Raw genomic sequence first — 17,168 nt, 5'->3', positions numbered from 1 at the left:
CATATGTACAGTGGCTGCCATAGGGTGACAACTCTGAATTTAACCTTGGAAGTGTTTCTTAATACATGTAACAGTAATACAGTTACATATCCCATTTAAAGTATCTTGGATGAAATTCTACAATACTTAATATTTGTAAATCTAGGACCAAGATTGAAAGAATCTAGTTGTATATACCAAAGCAGATTTTGAATATTTGTTTCTTGAACAGCTGTCTCCCACGCCACATGGTTAGATTGAAGCAATTTGTGATATGGTGAAGTTTTCTGTTAAATGGGGGTAAAAGTAAAAATTTCACTGGCCTTCCCAATCTGTTAGGTTTGCTTAAAATATAGCTTTGGATTCTGGCCTAGGTCTTAGATAAGGGGGAAAACTTTATTCTAAAATACTAAGTTTGACACGTGAATCCATAATATTTTGATATTAGCTGTTACATCTCATTAAATTCCTTTGACCTAACTAGGTTGTAGAGTGAGATTTACACATTCAATTAAAATTTAAGCAATACTTCTTGAGGTGATATTCAGATACTTTGTGTCTTGTGAGTTTTCAAAATCAATATGGCGTTAAACCTTTCAATTATACAAGTTCTTTATAGTACATCCAAGGTTTACTGATTAAATCTTGATCTTACTGTTAGCCAGAATACATTTTCTTTGGTTGCAATCAGTGGTCACTTCCCGTTATAGCTACAATGGAATCTTCAGTTTGGTTGACCCGAGTTCCTATCCTAATCACAATTATTTGAAACCAATAGGATGTAATTGTGTTTTGAAATGTTATCATATATACTCAACTAACTTTGCAGTCACATGCCAATATATATCTCAGTTTTTAAACATTAAATGTGATTATCAGTCTTTCACTTCACAATAATTTGGGGAATTAATTTGCATGAACACTCAGAGTATTGGAGGGTTGAAAGCCAATGGAATGTTTACAAACCTAAAAGTAGTGTTTGGTATCTTAGAATAGCTACATTTCAAATAAGTGTACTCTTATATACACATGGATACAAATTAATGTCTAATAAGAAATAAACAGTATTTGCCTTTGTGAAATCGTATAATATAACTACATGAAATCGTATGACATAACTACATAAATGGAGTGCTGTGTGTTGATCACATCACTGTAAAACAATCTGTTCTTTAAAATTATCTTTGGTTTCTGTAAAGTAAAACCTGCATTTCTGTTAGATGTATATTTTGGGCAAAGCTTTAAATCTCATGTAATTCTACAATCTGTGTTGTATGGAGGTGTGAGAATTTATATACAGGAGGAGGCCCAGGGAACAAAGGTATTTTCTGTGGTGATTACAGAACAGTAAGCTAAATATTCTTAACATACACTTAGCTTATCAGGTGTATCTTGCACTACTTGTGTGAGAAAAGACAACTTTCATTTAAATTTGTGTTGTGCATCTAAAAATTTCAATATCTGATCCCAAGAGTATAGTATAATATCCTAATATTATTGAAGGGTAAATGTGAGAAATTAGAAAGTCATAATATGATTTTTCCCACATCTATAACTTTTCTAAACTAGATGTTGGTTGTAAGTGCTAGCCAGAACTTTTGACTGTGTTACTATAACCTTAAATGCTGGTTGTGTCCACTTGTAACTAACAGTTCAAGAAGTCTAATTGTTTAATTATCCTAATCGTCTTTCCAATGGCAGAGTGGCACAACTTTACTCTCTGTTAATTAGTGAATGATATTAAGCTAGAATATATGAAAGATGCTAAACACAAAAATTACTGGATGTTTTTACCATTTCACTGTAAATCCTATTTACAGTGGAATATTAAGGTTTTTCGATGGATCACATTGGGTTGGATCCAAAGATCCTCTTCCTCTTGCACAGAGAGAAACAGTATCCATTTTAGTGGAAGAGCATTGTGAAAGGACTGTACCCTAAATCCAGAGGAATTCCTTTTTGCACAAGATCTTGTGTAAGACTTTGCACAGTTTAATTCTCAAGACTTGTTTATGGCCTGCTTGAATTCATGTACTACAGCCTTAATTTCCTTATTCAAGATTTGTCATATTGTAACACAACTCCTGAGACATTGTGGCTATTTCACTGTGGGAAAACTGCTGGAACTTGCACAAGAGTTAATGCAATAGCACAATTGAATCTTCTTCTGGTCCTAATTCTTTGGATCCAAGCCATTGTCATTCACACTTAGTACCTTTCTAGCCTTTTTTGGGTGTTTTTTGAATGGTACACTGAATGATCCCCAAAAGGGCTTTCCACATGGTTTTAATGTATTTAAATTTAATCAGGTTTTTCTTAATGTGCATTGACAATGTACTTCTGGCTACTGGGTTATTTTGAACGTTTCATGAAATTCTGTATCTTTTTGTTATGTCTTTTGTATATTGTCAATATAAAAGTACAAGAAAACTGTGAATATTTTAGATGTACCTATTTTCTTGTACTGATCTGCCAAAAGTCCTAGAAACTTGTGTGCAAACATCATGAACATGTTTGTGTTGGGCCATACACATACCTAGATCAAACATTGATAGCAACATAAATGTGTTAGTAAGATACCAAGTCATCAAAACTGTAGGTCATCGCATGTGATGAGCTACATATTGATTTTATTCTTAATCCTACGTAAGTGCTTTTCTGAGTAGGAAATTCCTAATGTTATAAATTCTCAGGCTCTGGTGTGTATTACGTGGATTGAAAGTAACACAATTAGCCAAGCTGTCATATTTTAGAAGTTTAAATGCTACGTATTTTGACTTTGTTACATACAGTGATATAAGTTTTAAAACCAAATTAGATTGGTACAGATTTAAAAAGTGTTGAAGCACACTAACATTGAACAAATATGTTTGTAGAGTTTCAGCTTCATTTGACATAACATTTATCTGTATTCTGTTCTCAAACCACTATAAGCAAAACCCTTCAAAACTGTAAGAGTGCACAGACCAAAAGAGTCTATGTAAAATTTAAAGTGTGACTTGTTGTTGTTGTTGTTTTAAAAATGTTCATAAGCTGTCTCTTCTATGTGTAGAAAGGCTGTGCCTGAAAAAGTATTGAAAAAGTTACTGTATCTGTTTCCTGGGAAAGAACCAATTTCTCATAGTCACACACTTTTTAATGTATGTAGTAGGGCGTGTGTACAGTGTGGGAACATGATTGCCTCTCGACATGCCTTACATTCATGCATGGAACATAATAAAATGGGATCTAGGTATGTGAGTCCAATATGTGGTATCCTAACCCTCAAAATCAAGGGATCACCCTGTTGCAATCCCACTCTCTGCTGTGCATAATCTCTATACACATCGGAACATAGGAAGCTGCCTTGTACTGAGTTAAACTACTGGTCCAACTAGCCCAGTATTGTAAGTGGCTCTCCCCTACTTGGAGATGCTGGGGCTTGACTTGGAACCTTTGCATTCAAAGCATGTGCTTTACCACTGAGCCACAGCCTTTCCCCTACACAGTTCCCCATACACAGTAAGGCATAGGAACAAGGCAGCTTTAAGTTGTATATCAGATGAATGAGCCTATATTATTGGAACTTAATTGCTTTACTTTCCATTCATGATACTAGTAAGTTCTCGTTTCTCAAATGGATTGGATAGTTGCACTAAACACCGACGTCCATATAAGATGGACACTACTGCTAGGTTAGTTAATATTGTTACCCCTCTTTTAAGATGCAAGGCTTATTCTGACAATAAATGAACTATTTAGAGAGGAGGACTCATAAAAAAAAAAACTTTTCCACTGTGTTTAAATTTTTTTAGTAACACTTGAGCATAAAATTCATTCTAAGAGGTCTGTTGCTGTGTTTGTATTTGAAACTCATTTTAGGAGGTCATGTTTATTTCTTTTTGCTGTAAAAATGTATGGTATTGGTTGCACTGGTGCTATTTGGAGCTGGTAGTTGACAGGTTGACCTAGTTTGCATGATCAGAATAAGCCATTGTGGCTTGTTTAAGCTGTGGTTTGTTTCCCCCTCCAATATGCCATATCATCTGGGATTGGACAACACTACAAACTGTGCCCAGGCAGTGATTATGGAAATTCTACAATTTAAATAAGCTACTGTTTTAAGTCACGGTGGCTTATTTAAATCATGGCGTGTGCAGGGTGCAATTTCCATAATCATCACCCAGGCACTGCTTGTTGTGTTGTCCAAAACCTGGAGGGGGAAACAACCCATGGACTTTTATTGCTCTGCAGTTTAAATAAGCCACCATGGCTTATTTTGATCATGCAAACTAGCCCATTGTTTTTGCATAGTAAATACTTCCATCATGCAGATATGGTTACATATCAGTTTTGGTGAGCTTTTCTAGTTTGTGAAAATGTACATTGGCATAATGAATAATAATTCTGTGCATGTTAGTAATTTTGCTGTTAAATTTGTATTATGGGTTGTATTATGTTAATCCAGTTTTCCAATTGGTTTTGTTTCTCAGAATCATTAATTGTGAGTACAATTTGCATAGATCAATAGATGCACAACAAATTGTGTTGAACTGTCTTACCTATTGTGGGATGACTTAATATTGGGGTGGCAGCGAGTCAAGCAGTTTGGGGATATATTCAGCAAGTCAACAAGACTGACTTTCTTGCTTACTGTGGTTTGAGAACTAATTTTTTAAAACAAGAAACTCATTATTATTCCCCATCTTACTTGTTGCAGTCTGAGTTCTAGTAGCCTTTGTCATGCCTAAGTGTGAAACTTATAATTTAAAGGAAAGGATAACAAAACTGAAATTTCCAAAAGGAAAAAGTGTTTTTTAAAGCAAACACATAATGAAACTATATTTGTGTATTGAGTGGATTTTATTACTATTAAAGTTTGAAATAATGTGATATTCCGACTCTGGTGATGTTCAGGCAATCAAATCTGGGCTTAAGCCAGGAAATGAACGAGCTCCATGTACTTGCACTAGGAGAACCCTTTGCTGCTTTGCACCTTCACTCACATGAGCAAGCAAAGACACACCTTCTTTTATGTGTGCAGTAGGAACTACGGTTAATAGCTTCCTAACATGCCAGGATTTGGAAGCTAATTTTGTTTGTATGTTCTGTGATGGGAGGGTGAAGCAGCTGCAAAAGGACTGCATGTGGATCTCTTGCATATCCTGGCTTATTAAGCCAGGGTTTGATTGTCTGAACTATGGCTACAGATCTGCAAATTACAGACAAAAAAAGCAGAACTACTGTTCTTATTAGAATAAATGGAAATATGAATCTCAGTAAAGAAGTTTCAGAAATAGGTTCCAAAATTATCAGTTAGATTACCAAACTTTCATGTGGAACACACAGCACTAAATTGGTAGTATTTACAGTGATGGAGATACTGAATGAGAATTGTAAACTTATGCAGGTATATGCAACTGGTTTGGTGCGTTTTCCTTTCTCCCCCTGCCCCCCCCCCCCAAATAAAAGAATGCTTTGACCATTACAGTTGGGCAGAGTTGTATGCAAAGTACAATGGGTTGTACCTAAAGTTAGTACTACTTAGGGTAGACCAATTCAAATGAATAATGGGACTTCAAAGCTAGCTTGAGTACTAGTCATTTCAGTGGGTCTACTCTAAGTAGGACTAACATTGGATACAACTCAATAGTTGTAGGAAGAGAAGTATAAAGGGCTAGCTGATGGAGAAAGTAGTGTGTACATCTTTTTAATAAAATTGAACTTAGGCCTGTGTAGACACTTTGGCAAACTTAAAGGCTCACAGAATATGATTTGCAACTTCAAGTTGCTTCATTAATGTATGATTGAAAAACAAGGTCTTGTGTTTGATCGTTATAATATGGATGTTTGTCTCATTTGAGAAATTTATATGAAGTTCAAGTTAGTTATGTACTTTGAGTTTACATAAAAAGGCAAAAGGAAAACTCATGCTCCGACAGATTAAAAAAAAATAGGGACTTTATGTGGATCCATATGATTGCATGTGTCCTTCTCATCCTTGCAGAAATTCCAACTGCCCTTTAGTCTATGTTTTTCATTACATGAGATCATGGTCAACCCAGGGAGCTTTCTTCAGCTCACTTGGACAACCTGTTTTACCCTACGTTCTCAAGTAAATTGAGAGGATCAGAAGGATTCATTAACACAAGTTTGGTATTACAGGAGATCATGTCCAACCTGGTTTAGACTGTAGCACTATCATTGACATAAGAAAAGGAATGGAGGGTGAGGAGAGAAGGATGTTATCTCATTCACAGTTCCTAAATCTAGCTTATTTTTAAAATCTTCACTTAAACGTTAGTAGTAAGAATTGTTTGGGTACTCAGAACAGTTTTATTGCTGTTTAGTGAAGTTATTGCACATTCCTTTGAACAACTGTAATGGTGTCTGACGTTGCAGCTTACATCTGAACATTGCTGCAGAGAGAAGTCTTCACAAATAATTTTCCTGATAAAAATATCTATAGAAAATGCTTTATAAAAATCCTATTAGGAATGCATGTTTCTCATAGGACTTTTAGAAGGCATATGTGATATTTCTTTGGTGAAGGAAGGAGGCAGTCATTAATACCAAAGTCATATTCAAATTCTGAAGTCCTTGGTGTATGTAAATAATTTTAATAGATATGTTGGAAAACCTAACTAAATAGCAATACTCTTGTTTAGCTATAAACAATTACTGGTCTAAATCACTGCAAACATATTTTGGTTTATGACTGATGTTTAGAACCTGATATTTCTACTATACCATTTTGCTACTGTCCACAGAATATTGCGAACATTTGAGTGTAGCTTTTATCAATCACTTTCAAAGGAAATCAGTAAGTCTAAATTCACTCATCTATATGTGTTGAAATAGTTTTAAAGAACAGAATGTATGTCAACTCCTGATAAGCCTTGGAAACTTTTCACATAATGAGATCTTAAATTTGTTGTATCAATAGTCTTTAAAAATGTGATTACTGTCTTTAGACACGTAGTATAGCATGGCTTCTACAATGTATTTTTTTTCCTGTTCAGTATTCCTTTAGAAATGGTAGAAATACTTAATGCCAGTAGATACTGTGTTTCAAGGGGAAATTCTAATATGCAGTCATGCAGCTGTCATGTACTCCTCTGAAAGTGAGAGATTTTAATTTGCCTTTCAGTTGACCCTTACTGATGCAGTTTGCACTTTATTAATCAAACAAGATTTAAAAGAACTAAGGATTTGATAGTGTCAAAAGGCAGTTAGTGTTTAATATTTTAAATCAAAGTTAATGAATCTATCTCCACTTCTGCATATTAATGACATGAATTATATAGCCTAGACATTGTTAAAAGCAGTAAATGTGGGGAGAAGAAAACATCTCAAGTTCTCTTTACTATCATGAATTTGTTTTCTAATCTGAGTAGTGTTAGTAGTAAGAGTGGTATTATGACAGCTGCATAGTGCTATTTGTTCTGAATTTTTATTATGTCTGCATTTGAAATGTCTTATTAATGTATATCTTTGCAAGTAGTTTGATTTTTAATTTTTATAAAAGCTTTGGAAATGGATTTGAATTATTGATAACATTGCTTTGTAGTTACTTAAATTTTACCCTTTAATCTTAAACCTACTCCTTGGAAGCATGTTCAGTTGGGTTCAGTGAGGCTTAGTTCTGAGGAAGAGTACTTAGAGTTGCTGTTTTGACCTAAGCATTCTTCCTTGATTGTAAGCACTACTGAAATTAGTGGAGTTTGCTTCCAATGAAAGTTGGAATCAAGAAATGTTTTGTGTAAAGTTATCCAACAAGATTTATTAGAGGTAGCCCTTTCCCCTTCCTTTACTAATTAACTACTGTATATCTCTTGACATTTTGTTCTTAAGTACGTTGTTTAGAAGGCTAGCTCTGTTAAAAAGACACAATTGCTATGAAAATCTGCTGTGAGATTACCTGCTTCTTTAAACATCTGTTTGTGTGGCCACCTGGGAACTTTGATTGGGCTGGAGCTCTCTGGTGTGTAGACAAGGATGTTCAAAGATGTAGATATGTCATCCAATCTTTACATATTTGCTGAGACCAATGCCAGTACTCCATGCAGCAGTAATGTCTATTGAAAAGAGTGGAGCCTCCCTAAATCTCATTGGCTGGGATCCAGAGAGCTGTGAAATCAGTTCCATGTATTTAAGGGGGATTTGAACTTGTGGTTCTTGAACATCGGTCCTCACTTTCACCCCATGCAATGTGCCATGCTTCTATTGTAACTGAGGAGAATTTCAAAAACTGTTTATGATATAGCATGGAGGTCTGCTGTTCAAGTTTTTAAAAGATGTAAAGCCCTTGGTTAGCCTAAAATAGCATTTGGATCCCAGGCATTGATTTCAGTGCAAATTACTTCACATGAAAGCCTTATCCATGGCTCTTTCAAATCAGAAATGGCTCCCATGTGAGCAAGGTGCAGCTAGACTAAAGTGTTAAGGATGTCCTATTAGAAAAGACTGTCACAGTATTGGATATTGCAAAGAGGCAACCACTGATTATGTGGCAACTGCTTATAAACATCCTACATGGCAGCTCTAACAAAGTACAAGCTGGTCATCTGTGGGTGCCAGCCATGTACTGAACTGAGCCATATCCTCCTCACTTTCCCACATTTGTGTGTGTTCATATGAATCTGTTCTGAGCTGCCTCTCTGGCTTCCACTTAGTTTTCCAGCTTTGAGCATGGACAAATGATCCATGTCCATTCAACATATTGGTAATTTATCCTGAGTTAAAGTTATGGATTACAATTTGTGTGCTATGTAGCTATCACATAACTAGTTTATTGTGTTTTTGCAAATTTGGTGGCTAAAACATGTAACATACCAATATGAGTGCTGCATTATCCTTTATGTGACAAAACTAGCTATCTAGAGATTTCAGGGACTGAATGATACACATTGCTATAAATCATTCTAAAACTATCAAATTGCAGTTTAGATGATTTTCAAGCAAGTAGCTGCTGTGCTCACATTCTTCTGTTAGTTTTTTATTATGTTGAAGTGCACGATTGTGTATGTATAGTTAAACCAACCATTTTTGCTTGCTGTGGGACCTAGCAAAATCTACATCACAAATTTTGACACATTACAGCTGAAGGAAGAGGAACGCCTCACCAGACAAGAAACTTAACTTCGTGGAAAGAGGCTTGTCCAGCAGTTTGCTTCTTGTGATCGAACAGAGCCTGTAAAGATTCATGGATAAAATGAACAGGAATAGATCTGAATAAGGCAAATCTGCATACATGGTAACCAGTAGCTCTCTTACCTTTTTATGTTGCTTAGCTGTTTTATTTGAAGGAACTTGTGTGATTTAAAACGTATAGCTTTTTGCAACTTTATTACTGGTTATATACATTTGACAATTAAAATGTGCAAGCAATTGGAAAAAGTCAAGTAAATGCTTGTTTTTATAGTAGTTGGTTCTTGTTTAAATGTTACAATGATGATGTCTGTAAAGAGCACCAATTTGATTACAATAGATGTAGTGTTGTAATAAACTGTTTAATGGGGCTGATGTGTAAAGCTGTTCAAGTTATTTGATGTTTACACCTCAGGGAGCGTCTTGTGTTGAGCAATATTTAATGGTGTTAAAAATGTCTCTTAACAAACCATTGCTTTTCTTTTTTTTTTTGCATATGCATCAACTTGTTTGTATTTGGTGAATGAATAGCAATTGTGTCCAACACTTAATGTTGATACTAGAATAGTGGTTACTATAGAAATTTGTAGCCTATTTTTTGCATAGATGGCTTGTGAATTTGCTGATAAGGGTGGAAGACTGTAAAACAAACCATGTAGATTAACATTCTGTGATCCAAATAGACTAAACTTCTTTTTGAGAAGATGAAATCTGAAAATGAATTCTAGTGTACTGAAGCCTATCTATGGCAATATGCAACACTAATGGTATACTTTATTAAAACATACAATTGGAAAAAACAATTGGCCACTTTCAAATGCTGCTGCAGTGATTTACATTTTTGTAGTGCTTACGTTATGTCCTGCCTCCAGAATCCTAGGCAGTTTGTACATAGATATGTGTCAGTTAAAAGTGACTGGAAAAAAAATCTCCCCCGGCTTTTTAAAAAAAGGATCAATACATCAAATAGGCCTTTTAAGCAACAGAATTGACTCATGTGTAATGAGAGGAAGCACATACACACCCCTTGTGTAACTAATGCAGTAATTTGTCTTAACAAATAGATGGAGATTTAATGCGCTCCACAAACTAAAGAGAGTAGATTTTACACATAAATTGGATAAATGTTGCTTGCTTCATAGACAACTTTACATTTTTCCAAATTTTACTAATGCCTGCCTAGTTTCTATTTATTTTAAGACTATTGTGGTTTTAAAAGTTTGCTCAAACAATTCCCTAGATTTTGTAGGAATTGACCCTTGAATTAATGGTAAAATCTTATATACTGTATATATGAAGCATTATGACTTGTAATATCACTTGGGATAAAAATTTAGTATGACATGAAATTAAGCGAAGTTCACTTTACACATGTTACAGTATCGAACATGAGCTTGCCACTGGCAGGGAAAGATTACCAATTCTGCTTCCTAGTCAGTGTACTTGTATAATAATGTGTTTACAAAATATGGTTGTTGCATCCACACTTCTTTAAGTGTACATATAAAACTTAAGTGTATAACTAAAATGCATAATACATCAAGAAGTTCTTGTGCAGCAATCTGTGCACAGTTACCTTGGAATTAATTTCCTTTGAACTTTATGGGGTTACTTCAGAGTAGACATGTGTAGGTTTGGGCTATTAGTATAGCCCTATTCGGGTGTTCTAAACCTGAATAGGGAAAACACACAAGGGGAGAGATAATCAGTATTCTGGATCATTTGGAGAGCTTCCACAGATAGAGGTGGCATCAGACTGTTGCCCTCCATGAGCACAAGGTGACAAAAAATGACAGAGGTGGGGCTGGAGCACTTCCTTCCCCTTACATGTTTACCCTATTCAGGTTTAGAGAGCCTGAAAAGGGCTTTCATGTTTTGCTAAACATGGAAGCACTCAAGTTATTGGCTTGGGTCCAAGCATAGTCAAGCTTAGAGTAGGTCCAGTGAAATCAGTGGGACATAATTTAATCATACCTAACTTAAGTCCCATTGATTTCAATTGATCTACTCTAAGCATGGCTAAGTCTGGAGCCAACACATTTTCTCAGAAGGCTGTAGCGAGTACGACTAAAGATGTATATAGTTGAAAGAATCAACTTGTTACTTTTGATCAATATATCTTGAATTGTGTGTAACTGAAGTTGTATGGGTGTTTTAACAAACTATTTGTGGTGAATGTTAACGACTAATATAAAAGGTGCCTCTTTAATTTTTGTACACTGAAAGTTCTCTCATGACATTCCTGCTTTGTTAATAGGTTTTGCTGATCTACCATATTACTTATATGAACTTTTTGACTTCCTTTGAGAATATTATTTTGGGTTGTTTTATACAATTGGTTATACAAGAATGACAATTTCAAAATTCACTTTAGCCTCTGACTTTATATAATGAATGTGAGGTTCAGATGTCAAAGTGAACTGAAACAAAATATCAGGAATTTCTGGTTCATATGAATTTTTCACCCTGGAATAAGTCATAATACGAGCATTGTTAGAGGAGTGCAGTGTTTCCAACGGGAAAACAATTTGTTAATGTCTCAAAATAATCAGGAAATGAGAGAAAAGTAATACTACTTTTAATTAGCTGGGATATGGATTAAATTGTTTGGAAATAACAAAAGTTGAAGGAACAAAGGTAAGTTAGATGTACATATGGATAAAAGTTTTTATTTCAATAATTCAAATATTCAGTAACCAAAACAAAAATAATTTTAAACCATAATTTAGCTTTCTGTAACTTAACATTTTATCACTGAACAATGGATATATTATTGTGTATAAATTGTCTTACATTACTCCTCAAGATTTCCATTGCTGGCAATGGTTCTGTCAAAAATCAAAATGCAAATGATTTTTGATAACTTTTTGATATGTGCAGACTGACAATTTTTAACTTGTGGGGTACTAACTAGTCTGAATAATTGTCTTAAAACATTTATTTTCTCAAATGAGAACGTTTTCCATTTTTTCAATATGATTTTTTTAAAAGTCCAAAGATATTTAGACAAAGAAATTCCACATGTGTTAAGCTCTAGAAAGAAATCTGTATATTATCTCCAGATGAGTAAATATAGCAAGCTTGCTCGGGAGATATTGTGTACACCCACCAGATAGTAAATTAAAATCTGGATAGTGTCTTGTCTGCTACTGAAGTGGGCTTAGGTGAGTGTATGTAATCTGCTTCTGTTAGTGAAATGTAAATAACCTGCAAGAAGTTACTTTATATTCTGTATATACACTTTCATAGATAAAATTGAAATCATTTTATGGCTCCCCCCCCAAAAAAAATTAATAGTTACTTGATTAGTGCTCTGATCCTGGATATTTGTGCTGACTGCAGTGCCACTATACCATAAGTTTGTATTGTTGTGTGCAGTTGTAAACGTTGTTACTTCTGATATACTAACCAGAGATTAAGCTGGTGCAGCAAATCTGAACACCTTTTATTAGGTAGGTTTTCTTCCATTGTACTGAGCTGTTAATAATAGCTGGAGAGCTTCTGGAAAAAATATTTTTAGACAAAGCAGTTTTAAATCAAGTACTGAAAAAAAATATGTACTGCCTTTTGTTCTCATTTTCATTTTCTAAATGTTGCACTAATTCATATCAGATGTAAGACCAGATAGCCAGCCTTCTAGCAAATGTTGCAGTGGGCATATGATGCATGCTATTTATGTTTAGTCTTCTGAGCAATGTTGAGAGTGAACATCCTGGTTAGTTTGAGTGTATTTGTTAAGAATACTTTTGATCATTGTCGGTTTGTGTTTAGTTGCATACTTGAGTCTTGTTTTCCCCATCAATATGAACTACAGATTTTTAATGTGTGTATTGCCGCTAGTTTTAAAACTCCCTTGTAACTATTGGGCAATGTTTCATTTCTCACTCATGTACAGTTTGAGCATACTTCCCAAGTTTTATATTTAGGATTTTGCTATAACATTGTTTACTTGTTTGGTGTAGAATGATGTGAAGAACATACAGCCTTAAAATGCAGCTTTTAATGTTATGGCATTAAATATCCTTTGTAAAATGTACACCACTAATATTTCAACTGTTTTTCAAATCATTTTTTTAAAAATTGAGAAAGAATTTAGAAGAAAAAAATGTTGTTCTTTGAAAATAAGAACCATCATGTGATTTTGAAGCAGCAGCAGCAAGGATTGATTTAACATTTATATAGCTAATTTAGGAGCAAGATATTTTAAAAAGCATGTTAGGAGTACTTTATATATTGAACTTTGATGCTCCCTACAGTGTGTGTGTGTGTAGATGTGAGAATTCATGTACATGTGTTCATTTCCCATCTCATCTAAGTTTCCCATCTGCTTTCTCTTTACAGTTGTAAATTCTTAGTTTAAATTTTTAAAATGCCATTGTGTTCATATTAACAAATCCCATTTGTATTTTTTAAATGGCTGAGTAGTAGTTTCATGAACCAAAATAGCTTAATCCAGTTGAAAGCCTGAACAGTAGAACCATCATCACACATTTTCAATGGGTTTGATCCTGAGAAGATGAAGCAGAATTCCCCTCAAGTAACAAACCTTCCCTGGCATTTTCCTCCCACTGTAGTATCCTGTGCCCTCCCCAGAAGCCTCTTCTGAAGGTTGATGGACCTTCAAACTGTATGGGAGAGGGCACAGGGGGGCTGCAGCAGGATGAGGAAACCGGGCTGCCTTATGTGCACTGAAGTGTTTTTCTGCTTGTGTAAGACCTGTTTCCAAACCCTTGTCTTTAAGGTCTAGATCAGGGGCTGGTGATTTGTAGTTCTCAGACATTTTGGCCTACAACTCCCATCAGCCCTAGTCAACATAGCCAATGGTCAGGGAAGATTGGAGTTGTAGTCCAAAATGTCTGGAAGCCACAAGTTTCCCACCCCATGTCTAGATATATTCTGTTGATCCAGGTTCTCTTAGCTAGAAATGTGGGTCCAAAGGTGCATTCTGCATCCAGTTTCCCCCCCTACTTAAATAGATGATGACCCAGCAGTGCTAGCGTTTTGTTCAGTTCTGGACCTATGTTATGTCTTAGAATCAAATAATCTTATATCAAACATTGACAGGTGGAAGATTTCTCAGTTTTCTCACATCAAATTTGAGTCTTTTTTCCCCATTCTAGTAATTGAAGATCATGTTAATCATAATTATCCAGACCTTTAGCTGAAATAGCGACCTAAGACCACAGAGAGTAGCAAGCTGTACACAAGGGGTTAGGGACCCTTTTCCTATGAAGGATTGTTGACTCTCAGGGAAATTTGGTTGTGCACGTGCGTGGGGTGGGGCCGGGTGCATCCACTGTTGGGCAGAGCCACAGCCAAAAGAGTTCGTAACATTGGTGCCATCCCTTCTCTGTTATTCCCCGCTCCCCCAATATATAAGGAGGAAGCAATTCCCAGAGCGATGGCTTGAAGAGGAAGCATGATCCCAAAATGTCCAGAAAGCTAGATGCTGCTGAGGGCAGTGTGGAATTAGGCCAAGGACTGCAGTTCCACCCACCCCATCCCCAGTTATAGTACACAGCCGTTTTCCTTGGAAGTGAAGCTTGATCAAATACTACAACACTGAGTAATAGCAGTGTTGCTATATTGACATATTCTACATTGATAAGTTTGTCATAATTTAGAGACTTGCTTGCTTTCTGTGATAGATTAACTTTCTAATTTTAATGCAATAGACTACACTTACATATTGCAATTTATTGCATTTAAAATAAGATTTTAAAATAATTTTTGTCAGGTTTTATTTTTACAGTGCATGTGGAACAAACTACTTCCCCTTAGAGGTTTTACATGATCCAAGCTTAGGTTTGCTACATTATATTTTGCCCAAATGTGTACATGGAAATATTGAATAATAGCATTTTGTATACCCTGAGCACAGTTCCTAGTTTATAGGTTTCAAATCTATTGGTGTGTGACCAACTCTGTTTTTTAAATGGGTAATGGCTTTCTAATACCTGGCAGCTTAAAGAACATCTTGATAACACTGGCTTTCTGACCACTTAAATGTCTTCACAAGGTAAGGGGGTGTCATATCACATTTACATATGTGATACATATTTTTAAATGACAAAATCTGTCTTTAAATTTGGTTTGTCAAAACTCCTTTCACTTAAATACCTTTTAATTCTTTGATTATATTAATTACCTTTCTTTTTAGTCTTTAGGTGACTGTTAGGCATTTGCTATCCAACTATTTGTTGGTCTTTAAACTGCAAAAGAAGTTACCTGTATTGGAGAAAAATAAAGTGCATTTTTATGAAAGCTTAAGTCTGCCTTGTGTTATTTTGTTGCTGAGTCTGGCTGTTTTGAAATTAAGTTATACACTTGCAATATCTCGGGGTTGTGAAGCATGATCTTTATACTATGCTAATATTTGAAAAGTCATTGATATTGAACAAAGTACTGTGAGAGGTAAAAAAATTTTTTTTAAAGGTAGCACTTCATTGTATCTGCTTAAATTGATTTAAAAGCAAGCATTGCTACTCTTCTATGTACACTACTGTTCCTTAAATAGTTATCTAGGTTTACTGTTTTGCTGCCACTATTTTGTGATCCTGTTCTCTGCTGCTTTGGATTGGGCAATTGCATCAGGAGGAGAGTGAATCCTGAGATTAATCACTCACCCCTCAGTGACACCCAGTTGCTTTTGTTCCTTTATATATACAGAACATCCTCCCTTGGTTACTTGGGCTTTTGTGGCTTCCTGCACATTTTCAAACGCTGTGCCTACTTTCCGCATCACCTTCTTCTGGCCCTTCCTCTCTCCCACAGAAGATGCCATTAAATGTTCTTGTAATTATTCTTAATCTGCCAGCTCCTAACTTCTAGCAAGTACCACCACCCTCTAATGATTCCCAGCATATCTTGGAAAAGGAGAAGCAGACATGCTCCAAATGGAAATTTACCATGTTTAAATTTAAATGATAGAATAGACCACATCTGTTCACCTGCGATTCGATAGAGAACAGTGAACCAGTTTTTTCAGAACTTTAATCTGCTCCCTGGTGTGGGTGGAGGGGAACTACTTCTGCAGGTTATTTAGCATCAAGCAGACGGGACACATACAGAAAAGAAAATGGCATAAAACCCATATTTCATCTATATATGCATACTTTTATGATTGTGAACCACCTTGGAGACCTTTTATGTGATGAAAGGGAGGGTATCAATAGCTTTATTCATAGAGTTTACCAAAGTACCCAATAAAAGTGAATAGGCATGCAAACAACCACTTATAATCAGTTGTAAGAATGGTCTCTAGACTACTAGTGAGGGTAGTGCTAGTAAGCAAGAAAACAACTTTTGTTTTATTTAAGATTGAGGAGCTACATCTACTATAGTAAAAATTTACTAGAACTTGTGACCACTAATCTAATTTTTGCATAAGAGAAATTACAGAAAATGTGCAGGGCAAAAATAATGCTGCGTGTGCAGCTAATAAAACGTTTTAGTTTCAGCACCTGGGCTGCCTCCTACAGTGTTGGTGAAATACATAATGAAGCTGTGTGTGCATCTCTCGAAGCAGTAGCAACATGTTTCCACTGTAGGAAGTCCTTCTCTTTCCTCCCTAGAAGCAAACATGAAATGTGATGCCTGGAATGCAATTAACAGAGGGAGTTCTACCTCAGAGATGAGGTATCAGCATGCTTTGGGAATTCCCAAGAAGTACAACAAAACAGTCAAGTGACCACTGAGTATACACATTGGCCATAGACTGCTGAATAGAATGAAATGAAGTATCATGGAAGAGGGGCATGGTTGACGAATACTGAACAGGAGTACACCATACTGCAACACTTTGCATATCCCCCTTGTCTGGTATCACTGGAAGTTCCATTGTTCCTTAATTTTACCTACCCCACCCACCCACAAATTAGGAAGTATGGGTACATTATATCTACATTTTATTGTTGCACAAGTTATTTTATCTTACTGCATTTCTATGCCACCCAATACCCAAAGTGCTCTTGATGATTCACAAATTAAATTTAAAACTGCAATAAAAAAAAATCTTAAACCTGCGTATGACAGCTACACACCCTTAAAACAGAAGAAAA

The 17,168-nt window shown here is 35.5% G+C and overlaps 1 protein-coding gene across 4 annotated transcripts in view; it reads left to right on the top strand.

Moving 5' to 3' along the window:
• The window catches only part of CPSF6 (cleavage and polyadenylation specific factor 6), a 33,607-nt gene extending 19,132 nt beyond the window's left edge, over nt 1-14,475 (top strand). For all 4 annotated transcript variants that reach the window (XM_063133881.1, XM_063133879.1, XM_063133877.1 and 1 more), the window contains one exon: nt 9,061-14,475. The gene's annotated coding sequence lies outside the window, so the exon portion shown is untranslated. The remainder of the gene's footprint in view (nt 1-9,060) is intronic.
• Nucleotides 14,476-17,168: the final 2,693 nt, after the last annotated feature.

Source organism: Elgaria multicarinata, chromosome 9 (assembly GCF_023053635.1).
Source record: "Elgaria multicarinata webbii isolate HBS135686 ecotype San Diego chromosome 9, rElgMul1.1.pri, whole genome shotgun sequence".
Lineage (NCBI taxonomy): Eukaryota > Metazoa > Chordata > Lepidosauria > Squamata > Anguidae > Elgaria > Elgaria multicarinata.
This window is presented reverse-complemented; position numbering and strand designations above follow the sequence as displayed.